Source organism: Heptranchias perlo, chromosome 9, assembly GCF_035084215.1.
Source record: "Heptranchias perlo isolate sHepPer1 chromosome 9, sHepPer1.hap1, whole genome shotgun sequence".
NCBI classification, from domain to species: domain Eukaryota; kingdom Metazoa; phylum Chordata; class Chondrichthyes; order Hexanchiformes; family Hexanchidae; genus Heptranchias; species Heptranchias perlo.
The window spans coordinates 2153056-2166769 of NC_090333.1; the positions used below are offsets into that span (position 1 = coordinate 2153056).

Genomic DNA, 13714 nt, shown 5'->3' on the forward strand with positions numbered 1-13714 from the left:
CAGCCGGTCGGCCCCCTGCTGGTCGCTGCTGCCAGCGCAGCGCAGCGCAGCGCAGCAGGCGTGCGTGTCCTCAGCCTCTTGTACAAGTTCCCAGGGAGTTGAGGCAGTTCCCTCCGGTGGTCTAGTGGTCTAAGACGCAACCTTTTAAACTCGTTGAGACCCGGGTTCGAATCCCGGTCGGGGGGATGACTTTCTGGTGCAGATTAATTGGCACCACTCAAAGAAAGTCTCCCCTCCTGAGCGCTAATGCTCCACCCTCACCACCGCCACCTTTTCCTCTCCTTGACAAACAGACAGACAGTCCAGTTCGGGAGCGCAGCTTGCATTTGAAAGCAGACCCTGCTTGTTCAAAGTCAACGGCACCAAGTTATTTTGCACTTTGAATTATATCGCTACGTGCGAGCGGCATTCAGCCGAGGAGAAGAAAGAAATACCACTGAGCTGAGAAAGTAAGTGTAATATATCAGCTTTATTCTCAGTAATAATACATACGCACACACACACACACACAGAGACGCTGGGAAAGAGCTGTTTTTCCTTTTGAATATCTCCCCACAGGGAGGTGCACCGTTCCCAGAGACACTGCAATACTGGGTCGATGCGTGGAGTGGACGGAGCAAGCCCCTGTTCCATCTCCCTGTTCCAAAAATCAATTTAATATATGGTCCCCAGATAGGGGACGTATCAGATATTAAACTGATAAGAACAGATTTTTTTTTTTTTTTTTTTTTTTTTTTTTTTTTCTGACACTCTGGGGTGCCTTATTGCCTTACAGATTCATTCCAGATTCCTTGCAGTGACATTACATCAAGCCAAAGCTCTACAAGCCAAAGCTCTACACTCTGCCCGAGGGGATTTCTCCCTGACTGCATCCCCCCGGCATACAATGGCAGGAAGGCTCCAAATGGTTGCCTTCCCCCACTTGACCACTTGATCTTAGCCAAAAGGCCGAGAAGCGATGACGCGCTCGATGCGAATTGATCTCGGCTCCTGTTTGCACTCCCTCTTTGGTCTCTGGCTGCCTGTGTTTAATGCAGTCTAGAAGCACTGCCGTTCTCTCCCACTCTGGCCACATTTTTGCCACCGTTTCTAATTGCAACAGTGGATGAGTTTAAAGATTTTTTTCCCTTTCTTGCCAGGATTGCTTGACAGATTGGTAAATTTGCCAGTAGGCCACCAATCAGATGGGAGAGGGTTGGGTCTCACCGGACCTCCGTCAGTCAGTCTCAGTCACTAACGAACTGCCGTGGAAGGAGACCTCTTTAAGGAAAACTAGTGACGTGATGTGACGTGTCTCACAGTGAGTGAGTGAGATTGCAACGGCCAATTGAGAAAGAGGTGAGGTGCTGACAATCGGCAGCTCGTGTTGAAACATTCATTCCACGGCAGGCAAGACCAATGAAAAAAAATACTGCAGAGGCTGGCTCGGCTGGCTGGCTGGCTGGCTGGCTGGAAATGGGAAATAAAAACACAAGACGTGTTAAAGGCTGGCTAAACTGTCGAAAGAAACAAGGCGTTAATGTTTCAGAAGTGCCTATTGAAAGGTGTCTCTCAAGCTGCTCCCTGACTGGGCCCTGTCCATTGTCATGTTAATCGCTGGTTAAACTGTCGGAAGAAACAAGGCGTTAATGTTTCAGAAGTGCATATTGAAAAATGTCTTTCAAACTGCTCCCTGACTGGGCCCCGTTCATTGTCATGTTAATCCCAGGGCGGGGCGGGACTGCTTTGACCAGGAGACCTGTTTTCCGGGACGCAGGTGTGACATTCCAGGGAGGCACCTACTTTGTGCTGATTCGAAACTACGACTACAACGGCAACTTGCAGTTCTATATTACAACAACAACGCGCTGCATTGAAACTAAAAGTTAGATTTTCAATCCCATAGTCCACCAATCGGATGGGAGACGGTGTGTGTCTGTGTGTGTGTGTGTGTGAGAGTCAGTGTCAGTCAGTCTCTCTCTCTCTCTCTCTCTCTCTCTCACTCTAACTCTAACTCTAACTCAGAGCTGCTGTGGAAGGAAACCTTTTTAAAAAGAACTTGCATATTGAAAAAAAGATGTGTCTCAAGCTGCCGGGCCCTGTCCATTGTCACGTTAATGGCAGGGCGGGCAGGACTGCTTTGACCAGGAGACCTGTTTTCTGGGACGCAGGTGTGAGATTCCAGGGGACCTGCTTTGTGCTGATTTCCCTGCGTGCGTGCGTGCGTCCGTCCCTCCCTGCCTCCCTCCCCCCAGGCCTTCCTTCTGAACACCTTTGTCGTTTAATCGAGGGTCAAAAGCCTGCCTGTGAAAGGGAAGGATCAGCCGGTCGGCCCCCTGCTGGTCGCTGCTGCCAGCGCAGCGCAGCGCAGCGCAGCAGGCGTGCGTGTCCTCAGCCTCTTGTACAAGTTCCCAGGGAGTTGAGGCAGTTCCCTCCGGTGGTCTAGTGGTCTAAGACGCAACCTTTTAAACCCGGGTTCGAATCCCGGTCGGGGGGATGACTTTCTGGTGCAGATTAATTGGCACCACTCAAAGAAAGTCTCCCCTCCTGAGCGCTAATGCTCCACCCTCACCACCGCCACCTTTTCCTCTCCTTGACAAACAGACAGACAGTCCAGTTCGGGAGCGCAGCTTGCATTTGAAAGCAGACCCTGCTTGTTCAAAGTCAACGGCACCAAGTTATTTTGCACTTTGAATTATATCGCTACGTGCGAGCGGCATTCAGCCGAGGAGAAGAAAGAAATACCACTGAGCTGAGAAAGTAAGTGTAATATATCAGCTTTATTCTCAGTAATAATACATACGCACACACACACACACACAGAGACGCTGGGAAAGAGCTGTTTTTCCTTTTGAATATCTCCCCACAGGGAGGTGCACCGTTCCCAGAGACACTGCAATACTGGGTCGATGCGTGGAGTGGACGGAGCAAGCCCCTGTTCCATCTCCCTGTTCCAAAAATCAATTTAATATATGGTCCCCAGATAGGGGACGTATCAGATATTAAACTGATAAGAACAGATTTTTTTTTTTTTTTTTTTTTCTGACACTCTGGGGTGCCTTATTGCCTTACAGATTCATTCCAGATTCCTTGCAGTGACATTACATCAAGCCAAAGCTCTACAAGCCAAAGCTCTACACTCTGCCCGAGGGGATTTCTCCCTGACTGCATCCCCCCGGCATACAATGGCAGGAAGGCTCCAAATGGTTGCCTTCCCCCACTTGACCACTTGATCTTAGCCAAAAGGCCGAGAAGCGATGACGCGCTCGATGCGAATTGATCTCGGCTCCTGTTTGCACTCCCTCTTTGGTCTCTGGCTGCCTGTGTTTAATGCAGTCTAGAAGCACTGCCGTTCTCTCCCACTCTGGCCACATTTTTGCCACCGTTTCTAATTGCAACAGTGGATGAGTTTAAAGATTTTTTTCCCTTTCTTGCCAGGATTGCTTGACAGATTGGTAAATTTGCCAGTAGGCCACCAATCAGATGGGAGAGGGTTGGGTCTCACCGGACCTCCGTCAGTCAGTCTCAGTCACTAACGAACTGCCGTGGAAGGAGACCTCTTTAAGGAAAACTAGTGACGTGATGTGACGTGTCTCACAGTGAGTGAGTGAGATTGCAACGGCCAATTGAGAAAGAGGTGAGGTGCTGACAATCGGCAGCTCGTGTTGAAACATTCATTCCACGGCAGGCAAGACCAATGAAAAAAAATACTGCAGAGGCTGGCTCGGCTGGCTGGCTGGCTGGCTGGCTGGAAATGGGAAATAAAAACACAAGACGTGTTAAAGGCTGGCTAAACTGTCGAAAGAAACAAGGCGTTAATGTTTCAGAAGTGCCTATTGAAAGGTGTCTCTCAAGCTGCTCCCTGACTGGGCCCTGTCCATTGTCATGTTAATCGCTGGTTAAACTGTCGGAAGAAACAAGGCGTTAATGTTTCAGAAGTGCATATTGAAAAATGTCTTTCAAACTGCTCCCTGACTGGGCCCCGTTCATTGTCATGTTAATCCCAGGGCGGGGCGGGACTGCTTTGACCAGGAGACCTGTTTTCCGGGACGCAGGTGTGACATTCCAGGGAGGCACCTACTTTGTGCTGATTCGAAACTACGACTACAACGGCAACTTGCAGTTCTATATTACAACAACAACGCGCTGCATTGAAACTAAAAGTTAGATTTTCAATCCCATAGTCCACCAATCGGATGGGAGACGGTGTGTGTCTGTGTGTGTGTGTGTGTGAGAGTCAGTGTCAGTCAGTCTCTCTCTCTCTCTCTCTCTCTCTCTCTCACTCTAACTCTAACTCTAACTCAGAGCTGCTGTGGAAGGAAACCTTTTTAAAAAGAACTTGCATATTGAAAAAAAGATGTGTCTCAAGCTGCCGGGCCCTGTCCATTGTCACGTTAATGGCAGGGCGGGCAGGACTGCTTTGACCAGGAGACCTGTTTTCTGGGACGCAGGTGTGAGATTCCAGGGGACCTGCTTTGTGCTGATTTCCCTGCGTGCGTGCGTGCGTCCGTCCCTCCCTGCCTCCCTCCCCCCAGGCCTTCCTTCTGAACACCTTTGTCGTTTAATCGAGGGTCAAAAGCCTGCCTGTGAAAGGGAAGGATCAGCCGGTCGGCCCCCTGCTGGTCGCTGCTGCCAGCGCAGCGCAGCGCAGCGCAGCAGGCGTGCGTGTCCTCAGCCTCTTGTACAAGTTCCCAGGGAGTTGAGGCAGTTCCCTCCGGTGGTCTAGTGGTCTAAGACGCAACCTTTTAAACTCGTTGAGACCCGGGTTCGAATCCCGGTCGGGGGGATGACTTTCTGGTGCAGATTAATTGGCACCACTCAAAGAAAGTCTCCCCTCCTGAGCGCTAATGCTCCACCCTCACCACCGCCACCTTTTCCTCTCCTTGACAAACAGACAGACAGTCCAGTTCGGGAGCGCAGCTTGCATTTGAAAGCAGACCCTGCTTGTTCAAAGTCAACGGCACCAAGTTATTTTGCACTTTGAATTATATCGCTACGTGCGAGCGGCATTCAGCCGAGGAGAAGAAAGAAATACCACTGAGCTGAGAAAGTAAGTGTAATATATCAGCTTTATTCTCAGTAATAATACATACGCACACACACACACACACAGAGACGCTGGGAAAGAGCTGTTTTTCCTTTTGAATATCTCCCCACAGGGAGGTGCACCGTTCCCAGAGACACTGCAATACTGGGTCGATGCGTGGAGTGGACGGAGCAAGCCCCTGTTCCATCTCCCTGTTCCAAAAATCAATTTAATATATGGTCCCCAGATAGGGGACGTATCAGATATTAAACTGATAAGAACAGATTTTTTTTTTTTTTTTTTTTTTTTTTTTTTTTTCTGACACTCTGGGGTGCCTTATTGCCTTACAGATTCATTCCAGATTCCTTGCAGTGACATTACATCAAGCCAAAGCTCTACAAGCCAAAGCTCTACACTCTGCCCGAGGGGATTTCTCCCTGACTGCATCCCCCCGGCATACAATGGCAGGAAGGCTCCAAATGGTTGCCTTCCCCCACTTGACCACTTGATCTTAGCCAAAAGGCCGAGAAGCGATGACGCGCTCGATGCGAATTGATCTCGGCTCCTGTTTGCACTCCCTCTTTGGTCTCTGGCTGCCTGTGTTTAATGCAGTCTAGAAGCACTGCCGTTCTCTCCCACTCTGGCCACATTTTTGCCACCGTTTCTAATTGCAACAGTGGATGAGTTTAAAGATTTTTTTCCCTTTCTTGCCAGGATTGCTTGACAGATTGGTAAATTTGCCAGTAGGCCACCAATCAGATGGGAGAGGGTTGGGTCTCACCGGACCTCCGTCAGTCAGTCTCAGTCACTAACGAACTGCCGTGGAAGGAGACCTCTTTAAGGAAAACTAGTGACGTGATGTGACGTGTCTCACAGTGAGTGAGTGAGATTGCAACGGCCAATTGAGAAAGAGGTGAGGTGCTGACAATCGGCAGCTCGTGTTGAAACATTCATTCCACGGCAGGCAAGACCAATGAAAAAAAATACTGCAGAGGCTGGCTCGGCTGGCTGGCTGGCTGGCTGGCTGGAAATGGGAAATAAAAACACAAGACGTGTTAAAGGCTGGCTAAACTGTCGAAAGAAACAAGGCGTTAATGTTTCAGAAGTGCCTATTGAAAGGTGTCTCTCAAGCTGCTCCCTGACTGGGCCCTGTCCATTGTCATGTTAATCGCTGGTTAAACTGTCGGAAGAAACAAGGCGTTAATGTTTCAGAAGTGCATATTGAAAAATGTCTTTCAAACTGCTCCCTGACTGGGCCCCGTTCATTGTCATGTTAATCCCAGGGCGGGGCGGGACTGCTTTGACCAGGAGACCTGTTTTCCGGGACGCAGGTGTGACATTCCAGGGAGGCACCTACTTTGTGCTGATTCGAAACTACGACTACAACGGCAACTTGCAGTTCTATATTACAACAACAACGCGCTGCATTGAAACTAAAAGTTAGATTTTCAATCCCATAGTCCACCAATCGGATGGGAGACGGTGTGTGTCTGTGTGTGTGTGTGTGTGAGAGTCAGTGTCAGTCAGTCTCTCTCTCTCTCTCTCTCTCTCTCTCTCACTCTAACTCTAACTCTAACTCAGAGCTGCTGTGGAAGGAAACCTTTTTAAAAAGAACTTGCATATTGAAAAAAAGATGTGTCTCAAGCTGCCGGGCCCTGTCCATTGTCACGTTAATGGCAGGGCGGGCAGGACTGCTTTGACCAGGAGACCTGTTTTCTGGGACGCAGGTGTGAGATTCCAGGGGACCTGCTTTGTGCTGATTTCCCTGCGTGCGTGCGTGCGTCCGTCCCTCCCTGCCTCCCTCCCCCCAGGCCTTCCTTCTGAACACCTTTGTCGTTTAATCGAGGGTCAAAAGCCTGCCTGTGAAAGGGAAGGATCAGCCGGTCGGCCCCCTGCTGGTCGCTGCTGCCAGCGCAGCGCAGCGCAGCGCAGCAGGCGTGCGTGTCCTCAGCCTCTTGTACAAGTTCCCAGGGAGTTGAGGCAGTTCCCTCCGGTGGTCTAGTGGTCTAAGACGCAACCTTTTAAACTCGTTGAGACCCGGGTTCGAATCCCGGTCGGGGGGATGACTTTCTGGTGCAGATTAATTGGCACCACTCAAAGAAAGTCTCCCCTCCTGAGCGCTAATGCTCCACCCTCACCACCGCCACCTTTTCCTCTCCTTGACAAACAGACAGACAGTCCAGTTCGGGAGCGCAGCTTGCATTTGAAAGCAGACCCTGCTTGTTCAAAGTCAACGGCACCAAGTTATTTTGCACTTTGAATTATATCGCTACGTGCGAGCGGCATTCAGCCGAGGAGAAGAAAGAAATACCACTGAGCTGAGAAAGTAAGTGTAATATATCAGCTTTATTCTCAGTAATAATACATACACACACACACACACAGAGACGCTGGGAAAGAGCTGTTTTTCCTTTTGAATATCTCCCCAGAGGGAGGTGCACCGTTCCCAGAGACACTGCAATACTGGGTCGATGCGTGGAGTGGACGGAGCAAGCCCCTGTTCCATCTCCCTGTTCCAAAAATCAATTTAATATATGGTCCCCAGATAGGGGACGTATCAGATATTAAACTGATAAGAACAGATTTTTTTTTTTTTTTTTTTTTTTTTTTTTTTTTCTGACACTCTGGGGTGCCTTATTGCCTTACAGATTCATTCCAGATTCCTTGCAGTGACATTACATCAAGCCAAAGCTCTACAAGCCAAAGCTCTACACTCTGCCCGAGGGGATTTCTCCCTGACTGCATCCCCCCGGCATACAATGGCAGGAAGGCTCCAAATGGTTGCCTTCCCCCACTTGACCACTTGATCTTAGCCAAAAGGCCGAGAAGCGATGACGCGCTCGATGCGAATTGATCTCGGCTCCTGTTTGCACTCCCTCTTTGGTCTCTGGCTGCCTGTGTTTAATGCAGTCTAGAAGCACTGCCGTTCTCTCCCACTCTGGCCACATTTTTGCCACCGTTTCTAATTGCAACAGTGGATGAGTTTAAAGATTTTTTTCCCTTTCTTGCCAGGATTGCTTGACAGATTGGTAAATTTGCCAGTAGGCCACCAATCAGATGGGAGAGGGTTGGGTCTCACCGGACCTCCGTCAGTCAGTCTCAGTCACTAACGAACTGCCGTGGAAGGAGACCTCTTTAAGGAAAACTAGTGACGTGATGTGACGTGTCTCACAGTGAGTGAGTGAGATTGCAACGGCCAATTGAGAAAGAGGTGAGGTGCTGACAATCGGCAGCTCGTGTTGAAACATTCATTCCACGGCAGGCAAGACCAATGAAAAAAAATACTGCAGAGGCTGGCTCGGCTGGCTGGCTGGCTGGCTGGCTGGAAATGGGAAATAAAAACACAAGACGTGTTAAAGGCTGGCTAAACTGTCGAAAGAAACAAGGCGTTAATGTTTCAGAAGTGCCTATTGAAAGGTGTCTCTCAAGCTGCTCCCTGACTGGGCCCTGTCCATTGTCATGTTAATCGCTGGTTAAACTGTCGGAAGAAACAAGGCGTTAATGTTTCAGAAGTGCATATTGAAAAATGTCTTTCAAACTGCTCCCTGACTGGGCCCCGTTCATTGTCATGTTAATCCCAGGGCGGGGCGGGACTGCTTTGACCAGGAGACCTGTTTTCCGGGACGCAGGTGTGACATTCCAGGGAGGCACCTACTTTGTGCTGATTCGAAACTACGACTACAACGGCAACTTGCAGTTCTATATTACAACAACAACGCGCTGCATTGAAACTAAAAGTTAGATTTTCAATCCCATAGTCCACCAATCGGATGGGAGACGGTGTGTGTCTGTGTGTGTGTGTGTGTGAGAGTCAGTGTCAGTCAGTCTCTCTCTCTCTCTCTCTCTCTCTCTCTCACTCTAACTCTAACTCTAACTCAGAGCTGCTGTGGAAGGAAACCTTTTTAAAAAGAACTTGCATATTGAAAAAAAGATGTGTCTCAAGCTGCCGGGCCCTGTCCATTGTCACGTTAATGGCAGGGCGGGCAGGACTGCTTTGACCAGGAGACCTGTTTTCTGGGACGCAGGTGTGAGATTCCAGGGGACCTGCTTTGTGCTGATTTCCCTGCGTGCGTGCGTGCGTCCGTCCCTCCCTGCCTCCCTCCCCCCAGGCCTTCCTTCTGAACACCTTTGTCGTTTAATCGAGGGTCAAAAGCCTGCCTGTGAAAGGGAAGGATCAGCCGGTCGGCCCCCTGCTGGTCGCTGCTGCCAGCGCAGCGCAGCGCAGCGCAGCAGGCGTGCGTGTCCTCAGCCTCTTGTACAAGTTCCCAGGGAGTTGAGGCAGTTCCCTCCGGTGGTCTAGTGGTCTAAGACGCAACCTTTTAAACTCGTTGAGACCCGGGTTCGAATCCCGGTCGGGGGGATGACTTTCTGGTGCAGATTAATTGGCACCACTCAAAGAAAGTCTCCCCTCCTGAGCGCTAATGCTCCACCCTCACCACCGCCACCTTTTCCTCTCCTTGACAAACAGACAGACAGTCCAGTTCGGGAGCGCAGCTTGCATTTGAAAGCAGACCCTGCTTGTTCAAAGTCAACGGCACCAAGTTATTTTGCACTTTGAATTATATCGCTACGTGCGAGCGGCATTCAGCCGAGGAGAAGAAAGAAATACCACTGAGCTGAGAAAGTAAGTGTAATATATCAGCTTTATTCTCAGTAATAATACATACGCACACACACACACACACACACACACACACACAGAGACGCTGGGAAAGAGCTGTTTTTCCTTTTGAATATCTCCCCACAGGGAGGTGCACCGTTCCCAGAGACACTGCAATACTGGGTCGATGCGTGGAGTGGACGGAGCAAGCCCCTGTTCCATCTCCCTGTTCCAAAAATCAATTTAATATATGGTCCCCAGATAGGGGACGTATCAGATATTAAACTGATAAGAACAGATACTACACTTGATCTTAGCCAAAAGGCCGAGAAGCGATGACGCGCTCGATGCGAATTGATCTCGGCTCCTGTTTGCACTCCCTCTTTGGTCTCTGGCTGCCTGTGTTTAATGCAGTCTAGAAGCACTGCCGTTCTCTCCCACTCTGGCCACATTTTTGCCACCGTTTCTAATTGCAACAGTGGATGAGTTTAAAGATTTTTTTCCCTTTCTTGCCAGGATTGCTTGACAGATTGGTAAATTTGCCAGTAGGCCACCAATCAGATGGGAGAGGGTTGGGTCTCACCGGACCTCCGTCAGTCAGTCTCAGTCACTAACGAACTGCCGTGGAAGGAGACCTCTTTAAGGAAAACTAGTGACGTGATGTGACGTGTCTCACAGTGAGTGAGTGAGATTGCAACGGCCAATTGAGAAAGAGGTGAGGTGCTGACAATCGGCAGCTCGTGTTGAAACATTCATTCCACGGCAGGCAAGACCAATGAAAAAAAATACTGCAGAGGCTGGCTCGGCTGGCTGGCTGGCTGGCTGGCTGGAAATGGGAAATAAAAACACAAGACGTGTTAAAGGCTGGCTAAACTGTCGAAAGAAACAAGGCGTTAATGTTTCAGAAGTGCCTATTGAAAGGTGTCTCTCAAGCTGCTCCCTGACTGGGCCCTGTCCATTGTCATGTTAATCGCTGGTTAAACTGTCGGAAGAAACAAGGCGTTAATGTTTCAGAAGTGCATATTGAAAAATGTCTTTCAAACTGCTCCCTGACTGGGCCCCGTTCATTGTCATGTTAATCCCAGGGCGGGGCGGGACTGCTTTGACCAGGAGACCTGTTTTCCGGGACGCAGGTGTGACATTCCAGGGAGGCACCTACTTTGTGCTGATTCGAAACTACGACTACAACGGCAACTTGCAGTTCTATATTACAACAACAACGCGCTGCATTGAAACTAAAAGTTAGATTTTCAATCCCATAGTCCACCAATCGGATGGGAGACGGTGTGTGTCTGTGTGTGTGTGTGTGTGAGAGTCAGTGTCAGTCAGTCTCTCTCTCTCTCTCTCTCTCTCTCTCTCACTCTAACTCTAACTCTAACTCAGAGCTGCTGTGGAAGGAAACCTTTTTAAAAAGAACTTGCATATTGAAAAAAAGATGTGTCTCAAGCTGCCGGGCCCTGTCCATTGTCACGTTAATGGCAGGGCGGGCAGGACTGCTTTGACCAGGAGACCTGTTTTCTGGGACGCAGGTGTGAGATTCCAGGGGACCTGCTTTGTGCTGATTTCCCTGCGTGCGTGCGTGCGTCCGTCCCTCCCTGCCTCCCTCCCCCCAGGCCTTCCTTCTGAACACCTTTGTCGTTTAATCGAGGGTCAAAAGCCTGCCTGTGAAAGGGAAGGATCAGCCGGTCGGCCCCCTGCTGGTCGCTGCTGCCAGCGCAGCGCAGCGCAGCGCAGCAGGCGTGCGTGTCCTCAGCCTCTTGTACAAGTTCCCAGGGAGTTGAGGCAGTTCCCTCCGGTGGTCTAGTGGTCTAAGACGCAACCTTTTAAACTCGTTGAGACCCGGGTTCGAATCCCGGTCGGGGGGATGACTTTCTGGTGCAGATTAATTGGCACCACTCAAAGAAAGTCTCCCCTCCTGAGCGCTAATGCTCCACCCTCACCACCGCCACCTTTTCCTCTCCTTGACAAACAGACAGACAGTCCAGTTCGGGAGCGCAGCTTGCATTTGAAAGCAGACCCTGCTTGTTCAAAGTCAACGGCACCAAGTTATTTTGCACTTTGAATTATATCGCTACGTGCGAGCGGCATTCAGCCGAGGAGAAGAAAGAAATACCACTGAGCTGAGAAAGTAAGTGTAATATATCAGCTTTATTCTCAGTAATAATACATACGCACACACACACACACACAGAGACGCTGGGAAAGAGCTGTTTTTCCTTTTGAATATCTCCCCACAGGGAGGTGCACCGTTCCCAGAGACACTGCAATACTGGGTCGATGCGTGGAGTGGACGGAGCAAGCCCCTGTTCCATCTCCCTGTTCCAAAAATCAATTTAATATATGGTCCCCAGATAGGGGACGTATCAGATATTAAACTGATAAGAACAGATTTTTTTTTTTTTTTTTTTTTTTTTTTTTTTTTCTGACACTCTGGGGTGCCTTATTGCCTTACAGATTCATTCCAGATTCCTTGCAGTGACATTACATCAAGCCAAAGCTCTACAAGCCAAAGCTCTACACTCTGCCCGAGGGGATTTCTCCCTGACTGCATCCCCCCGGCATACAATGGCAGGAAGGCTCCAAATGGTTGCCTTCCCCCACTTGACCACTTGATCTTAGCCAAAAGGCCGAGAAGCGATGACGCGCTCGATGCGAATTGATCTCGGCTCCTGTTTGCACTCCCTCTTTGGTCTCTGGCTGCCTGTGTTTAATGCAGTCTAGAAGCACTGCCGTTCTCTCCCACTCTGGCCACATTTTTGCCACCGTTTCTAATTGCAACAGTGGATGAGTTTAAAGATTTTTTTCCCTTTCTTGCCAGGATTGCTTGACAGATTGGTAAATTTGCCAGTAGGCCACCAATCAGATGGGAGAGGGTTGGGTCTCACCGGACCTCCGTCAGTCAGTCTCAGTCACTAACGAACTGCCGTGGAAGGAGACCTCTTTAAGGAAAACTAGTGACGTGATGTGACGTGTCTCACAGTGAGTGAGTGAGATTGCAACGGCCAATTGAGAAAGAGGTGAGGTGCTGACAATCGGCAGCTCGTGTTGAAACATTCATTCCACGGCAGGCAAGACCAATGAAAAAAAATACTGCAGAGGCTGGCTCGGCTGGCTGGCTGGCTGGCTGGCTGGAAATGGGAAATAAAAACACAAGACGTGTTAAAGGCTGGCTAAACTGTCGAAAGAAACAAGGCGTTAATGTTTCAGAAGTGCCTATTGAAAGGTGTCTCTCAAGCTGCTCCCTGACTGGGCCCTGTCCATTGTCATGTTAATCGCTGGTTAAACTGTCGGAAGAAACAAGGCGTTAATGTTTCAGAAGTGCATATTGAAAAATGTCTTTCAAACTGCTCCCTGACTGGGCCCCGTTCATTGTCATGTTAATCCCAGGGCGGGGCGGGACTGCTTTGACCAGGAGACCTGTTTTCCGGGACGCAGGTGTGACATTCCAGGGAGGCACCTACTTTGTGCTGATTCGAAACTACGACTACAACGGCAACTTGCAGTTCTATATTACAACAACAACGCGCTGCATTGAAACTAAAAGTTAGATTTTCAATCCCATAGTCCACCAATCGGATGGGAGACGGTGTGTGTCTGTGTGTGTGTGTGTGTGAGAGTCAGTGTCAGTCAGTCTCTCTCTCTCTCTCTCTCTCTCTCTCTCACTCTAACTCTAACTCTAACTCAGAGCTGCTGTGGAAGGAAACCTTTTTAAAAAGAACTTGCATATTGAAAAAAAGATGTGTCTCAAGCTGCCGGGCCCTGTCCATTGTCACGTTAATGGCAGGGCGGGCAGGACTGCTTTGACCAGGAGACCTGTTTTCTGGGACGCAGGTGTGAGATTCCAGGGGACCTGCTTTGTGCTGATTTCCCTGCGTGCGTGCGTGCGTCCGTCCCTCCCTGCCTCCCTCCCCCCAGGCCTTCCTTCTGAACACCTTTGTCGTTTAATCGAGGGTCAAAAGCCTGCCTGTGAAAGGGAAGGATCAGCCGGTCGGCCCCCTGCTGGTCGCTGCTGCCAGCGCAGCGCAGCGCAGCGCAGCAGGCGTGCGTGTCCTCAGCCTCTTGTACAAGTTCCCAGGGAGTTGAGGCAGTTCCCTCCGGTGGTCTAGTGG

General features: G+C 49.8%; 1 non-coding gene and 5 pseudogenes across 1 annotated transcript; all 6 read right to left on the minus strand.

The window, feature by feature from the left end:
* Positions 1–557: 557 nt before the first annotated feature.
* On the minus strand, positions 558–777 carry LOC137325924 (U2 spliceosomal RNA; annotated as a pseudogene).
* A 2070-nt stretch (positions 778–2847) lies between these two features.
* On the minus strand, positions 2848–3055 carry LOC137325882 (U2 spliceosomal RNA; annotated as a pseudogene).
* A 2082-nt stretch (positions 3056–5137) lies between these two features.
* LOC137325925 (U2 spliceosomal RNA) lies at positions 5138–5357 on the minus strand (annotated as a pseudogene).
* A 2078-nt stretch (positions 5358–7435) lies between these two features.
* Positions 7436–7655, minus strand: LOC137325926 (U2 spliceosomal RNA; annotated as a pseudogene).
* Positions 7656–9751: 2096 nt separating this feature from the next.
* Positions 9752–9942, minus strand: LOC137325776 (U2 spliceosomal RNA). The gene has a single exon (XR_010964016.1). It is a non-coding gene; the product is annotated as a U2 spliceosomal RNA (small nuclear RNA).
* Positions 9943–11841: 1899 nt separating this feature from the next.
* LOC137325927 (U2 spliceosomal RNA) lies at positions 11842–12061 on the minus strand (annotated as a pseudogene).
* Between the last annotated feature and the right edge of the window lie 1653 nt (positions 12062–13714).